Raw genomic sequence first — 6,476 nt, 5'->3', positions numbered from 1 at the left:
TGACGGTCAGTTTTAGCGTCATTCTTAAGCTTCCGTTGCATGCCGCCGCGATTTTCGACCAGCCACCACAAGCTAAGTAAGGGAAAGCCGACCAATCGCAGGCGCCGGCACCACCCTCTTCATCCGGTTATCGATTTTCAGTGCACTGGCTCAGCCCCATCGAATCCCTCTCCACTTGAGCGTTCTCCTCGCCTCTTGTCAGCCAATTAGATACGACAAGCCGCTCAGTGTAGGCAATGTTATTCGTTTTTCAAGCAAACGAAAGTGACCTCCTATGAACGAGGAGAGTGTTTGATTGGTCTGTACAGACAACCCTGCAGGTGACCGCCCGGTGCTTGCGTCGGTGGTTACGCAAATTTGACGTCAGGAGATTGGAATAGAAACATATTGGAATAGTTTTACGTTATAGGGCCCCTGGTCTCGTCTTTCGGAGAGCTCCAAACGTGGAAGAAGCATGTATACGTCGCCCACAACAAACACCTCCGGTGCTTTTGACCCGCGCGAGTGCAAAGCGCTGAAGCAGAGTTAGTGTCGCGTTCTCTGTTCCCAAATCGCAAACTGTGTGAGACGTTTCAGAGGCTTTTTTGTCACAGCTAAGAGCCTTGCATGGGGTGCACCTGGTGCAGTAAGCCTTGCAGGGTGTCTAGGCTTAACGGGCTCCTACACCACGTTTTTTTTTTTCGAAGTCGCCAAATGCACTAGATGGTAAAAGAGGCTATTTCAGAAATACATTGATACAATTCCTTCGGCAGAAGCGGAGTTATTGTTAATCAAAGATCGCCTGTGATTTCGTTTGCGGTGCTCCGGGTGCCGCTCCAATGCCTTGCGCCGCGCAGCGCAGTGGTGGAGCGGGGTGGCATCCTCAACGCTCTGCCTACTGAATGTCACCGTATAGCGCATAGTTCAAATTCTATTTTGGTTGTTCATAGAGATGCCACTTCTTCCGATTCTAGCGCCTACTACCCGCCAAAATCAGAGGCTATCCCGCAGCTTGCCGTTGAGTTCACGGTGTCTCATCTTTTTGAGGGGCTACGTGAACTAGATAGCGCGGCACCAAGTGACGTGAGTAGCCCATTTCCTTTCTGACTCATCTCTACGATAATCAAACGATTTCCGAGGGTGATGTGAACTTCTCCTTAATGTTCGCTCGTGCAAGTGCGTCGGCAGCGCTCGCATCGGTTAGGCGATGGATGCCGCCCTCCGTACTCGCGTTGAAAGAATTGTTACCGCAACTAGCTTCGAAAACGATGGCGACACACTTCGAGGGTGTGCAACACAGGAAGCAAACGACGTGTTCTGTCAGATGCAAGCGCCCGGTCCTTGAGCCCGTAGAGTTAGTATACTAACTGCTGAGAAAAACGTGGACGAGAAATGTTGCTGTCGCGAAGGTGCCGCCATGTTGCTACTACTAATTCTTGTAACGTTAATGATATTAAAAATATTATGCCATAACAAGCATTTCTAAGTTGTACATATGCAGTGATTAGATGTAAAGTTCATTAAATGATTATTTTATAAAAATCGGGAGGTAGTCTATTCAATTTTGATGAAAAATTTATGGCGCGTGAATGTTTGCATTTCAAGATGCCAGAAATAGATGGTGCCTCCACGCCGACGGACGCACGGGATCGCGTTGATTGCGCTTTTTGCCCGAATCGCATCTCGTCGTCTGCGCCTGCACGCGTGCAAGTAGTAGTGATTAGGCAGTGGATTTGCGGTTGCCGATCTGAATACTTGGGCGGTATAGGGAGCTGTTCCTCCAGATTTGGTTACATTAATTGTTTGCTAAAGTCGCGTCACTCACAGATACAAGTGAGAGCCCGGTACTAGCTTCAAAAAATTATGTTGGGGGGTTTGAACCACGGTCTGATTATGAGGCACGCCGTAGTAGTGGACTCCGGAAATTCAGACCACCAGGGGTTCTTTAACGTGCACCTAAATCTAAGTACACGGGTCTTTTCTCATTTCGCCCCCATCGAAATGCGGCCGCCGTGGCCGGGATTCCTTCCCACGACCTCGTGCCTAGCAGGCCAATACCATAGCCACTAAGAAATCATGGTGGTTCGCTATTTTCCTCAGTGAGCAGCATGAGCACAACGAGCGCGCTCGCCGTGGCACTGCGCGGCAGCCGTGGTATCTACGATACGCCAGGCCCCGCACACTCAAGTTCCAGCGATCGCCACAGAGGGCGAAAAATCAACCGCGGCGCGTTCCAACATGAATCATGTGAGTGTAGCTACTGTAATTTGGTCGTATACTTTAATTCCATCGAGTCACGATGATGATGAAGTAGATCAATATTATAAACATCTTGAATTAGATATTGACAAATAGAAAACTTAGTATACTGTAGTAATTGGCGACTTCAATACAAACGTGGAGAAAAAGCTGGCTGGTGAACAAGCAATTGTCAGCTACGGCCTCAATTCTAGGAACGCTAGAGGAGAGATACTGGTAGAATTCACAGAAAAGAATAAGCTTCGACTAATGAACACCTGTTTCAGGAAGCGTAGCAACAGGAAGTGTACCTGGAAAAGCCCTTATGGTGAAACAAGAAATGAAAGTGACTTCATACTTTCTCCTGATCCCGGCATAGTGCAGGATATAGAAGTGATAGGTACGGTAAACTTCAGTGATCACAGGTTAGTGAGGGCTAGGATTCACCTTAATTTGAAGAAGGAAAGAGCTAAATTGGTCAGGAAGAAACAGGTCAATCTTGAGGAAGTAAGGGTAAAAGCAGACAAATTCAGGCGCGTACTTGCAAACAAATATGCAGCCGACAAGTAAATAACAACCGACAAACATAAAACGACAAACATGTCATTGTTTTACAAAATAAACAGATGATTGTTTTATGGGACTTCTGTTATTAAAGTCCATGTTTTAAAACTTCATTAAATGTTTTGAGACCTCACTGACGTGTGACAAGCAGCAGCCCAGTGGTATCGATTGCAGTCGCTACCATTTATCGATTCTGATTGTGGGGTGGTAATTTTTGCGAACGAGGTTGTCGTTAACGCAAACCACGCAGGTTTGTTTTAATTAAATAACAATAATCTATCAGCCAGTATATACGTCCAAGATTTGATAGCTTGCAGCAAGCGAACCTGTTTAATGACGGTGAACTTCATCAGCTACGGCGTTTTACTGGCATAATGGCTGCATGGCTTCCTTCATTAGTGATCTGCCTTGTCTGGCCGCGTAACGACGTGTTGCTTTAAAAAATGTGCTAGCTAGCGTGAAAATGCATCGCTGGAACCAAGTACAGTCTGCTTGGAGACCAGGCCACGAATGTGTATTAACCTTGCGGCCTCTGGCCTCGTGCACCGGTGAGTAAAAAGGCATTGCTTCGCATTCTCAATTTTGAATTTCTTTGCGTGTGAGGTGGATAACACAGATTCCTGTAGTCATTTCGTCAAAGTGGAAAATAATAATTATGATAAAGGTATTGTTCTTCAAAGGCAATTCAAACCAGGTTCATGTAATTATGTAATTTTGTCACGCTCCTGAAGTTCCTAACATGGAGTACAGCACCAATAATAAATAGTTTTTGCTGTTTCTGCATGAATGATACACTACGATGATAAGTTCCCTGCACATTAGTGACAAAGTTACGTCCTGTGATTCAGGTAGAATTAATGCATTTGAGACATAATGAAATGACCAGTGTTTATTACCTAGTACCTGGCAGAAAAAAATTGTCATCTAATCGAGGCTTCACTAAGCACAGCCCACACAAAGCCACAATTGAAAGAAATACATATGCAAAAGCAGTGTTGTGTGTGCGTGTGTGTGTGCGTGTGTGTGTGCGTGTGTGTGTGTGTGTGTTCGTGTGCGTGTGCGTGTGCGTGTGTGTGCGTGTGCGTGTGCGTGTGTGTGCGTGTGCGTGTGCGCGTGTGTGTGTGTGTGTGTGTGTGTGTGTGTGTGTGTGTGTGTGTGTGTGTGTGTGTGTGTGTGTGTGTGTGTGTGTGTGTGTGTGTGTGTGTGTGTGTGTGAGAGAGAGAGAGAGAGAGAGAGAGAGATGTTGCTCATACTTGTTCACCACTTTGAATTCTATTGTCTCTGGACGTACAAGTCAACAGTGAATTTGTCACCAGTGGCAGCAACATGAAGGGCAAAAATCCTCACAAGGTATGTTTCTGAACAACTACTAGAACCGCGCTTTGTTCATTTATTAGATTAACTTTTGTTTCACCATTTTTTGTTTGCATTTCTGTCATGGCTTCACCATTTTTCTTTTCAGAAAGATGCACAAAAGTTATGTTATTGGTCAGCGAGCTCGCCACGCCAAGCCATAAGAAAATAAATGGTCACAATAATGACAACAGGTCCTCTTGAACTATGCGCCCCACCATGATATGTTTGCAAGCTTACCAGATAGAGAGGTGTGAGCCCTATCAGGAAAGCAACTGTCTACAGTTTTGTATCATACCGAATGGGAATGCTAAAATTTTGCGTACCAGCCTACTTGCTTTTAAGCGCGTTTTACGACAAACGGAGAAGTAACATGTTGAGTCCCAACTTGTTTGTCTTCTAGTCATTATAACCATGATGACCAGAACAAAAACAATATAGCAAGCTCCTTTATGCTAATGCACAAGTCTGTCATCTGGTTCTTCCAAATCAGCTTAATGAGCATTACCACCAAGTACCACATTCTCTTTCACAACAATAATTTGTTACATGAAAATAAAAATAATTTTAAAGCGTTCAAACGTGCTCACTGCAATCTTTAGGACGCTATAATTGATGTTGACTGAAACTCTTGCAGTCAGTGTTCACTTTATTATTTTATTTTTTATTTCAATACCATCTGGGCCATATAGCATTAAAGAGGGAAGGGGTTACAAAGTAGCGGAGTAATGCAAACAAACAAGTCCGGTGAGTTCTGGTAATTTAATATTTCTTCTGAATATACAATCTTAGATAATGTTTTGCAAAAAAGCTTGTTATCGGTGATGGCTACGATACTTGAGGGAAGGTAGTTCCATTCCGGAGATGTACGGGGGAAGAAAGACTGAAAGAAAGATTTTGTGTAACATGACTCAATTCCTAACTTACTGCGATGATGGACGCGTTTTGAATGTGCTGAGGCCGCAGCATGAAGTCGTCGTGAAGTGTGGTATGATGGAAAATTTTATGAAATAGCGAAAAAGGGAGGAGAGAGGCGACTTTTCGGTGGTTAGCTGGTGGAATAAGTGCTATAGGTTAGTTTTGACCAAGGTTATACTCGCAGTACAGCTATAATTGGAAAGAATGAAACGAGTAAAGTTGTTTTTATTAGTTCAATCGAAGTAATAAAATTAACTCGACTGGGATCCCGCATTTAAGATGCATATTCAAGTTTGAAGCAGAGTAGAGTCTTGTGAAGCTGTACTTTAAAACTAGGCGGTGTTTTGGAAAAGTTGCGCAGCAAGTACCCGAGCAAATTATTAGCGTTGCTAATGCCGTATCTATAATAAGGGTCCCCTTTTAGTTATTTGTAATGTGTACAGCAAGATATGACATGAGGAAATCTAAGGGAATCTTGTTCAAATGACAAGGGCTACTATTAGAATTAGATATGGGTACACGCATTGTTCTGCATTTGTTAGTTGCAAATTGTTCATCTACAGTTCGCATGAAATCAATAACTTGGCTAGCCCTGCAACGCAAGAAATAGCTATAAAACATATGTTCACACAGTCACCCTACTCCACACTTCTCAAACAGGCAACAATTCCAAAAAACGTTTTGAAATATACTCTGAGTAAGTTTGGCTTAACATTCAGCCAATTAACCACACAAAACGTTCGTTAAACTTGTAACTGACATCGTGTCACCAGTTCTCGCGCATATTGTCAATACAATATTCGTCACAGGTGTGCTTCCAGAACGGATGAAAATTGCCAAGGTGCTGCCACTGTACAAGTCAAAGGACAAGCATAGAATAGAAAACTACCGTCCAATTTCAGTGCTACCGTTCTTCAGCAAAATACACGAAAAAATATTAGCGAGGCGCCTTAATGACCACCTGCACAAGCCCAAGATTCTTTCTCGGCACCAATTTGGTTTTAGAAACGGCCTTTCTACACAAACTGCAGTCTCAACATTTACAGACTTAATTAGAAGATCAATAGGCAGTGGTTATCTGGTCGCGGGATTGTTCATAGTTATTGCGAAAGCTTTCGATTCCCTTAATCATTTCATATTCAGCGATAAATTGCTTCGTTACGGAATTAATGGAATACTTTTAACCTTAATTCGCAGTTACTTAGAAAATCGTCAACAAATTGTTCAACTAGGTGATTTTCAGTCCAACAGCACCGTTATTAACCTTGGCGTTCCCCAGGGATCCGTACTTTATATTTTTTACTTTATACAAAGTACTTGCCTTCACAGCTTGTGTGTGCTACCCCTGTACTCTATGCAGGCGATACTAACCTTATTATAGCCCAGATTATGAAGAATACAACCTAATTAATAAGCTTAACTCT

The sequence above is a fragment of the Dermacentor variabilis genome, chromosome 7, assembly GCF_050947875.1.
Source record: "Dermacentor variabilis isolate Ectoservices chromosome 7, ASM5094787v1, whole genome shotgun sequence".
In the NCBI taxonomy this organism is placed as follows: domain Eukaryota; kingdom Metazoa; phylum Arthropoda; class Arachnida; order Ixodida; family Ixodidae; genus Dermacentor; species Dermacentor variabilis.
This window is presented reverse-complemented; position numbering follows the sequence as displayed.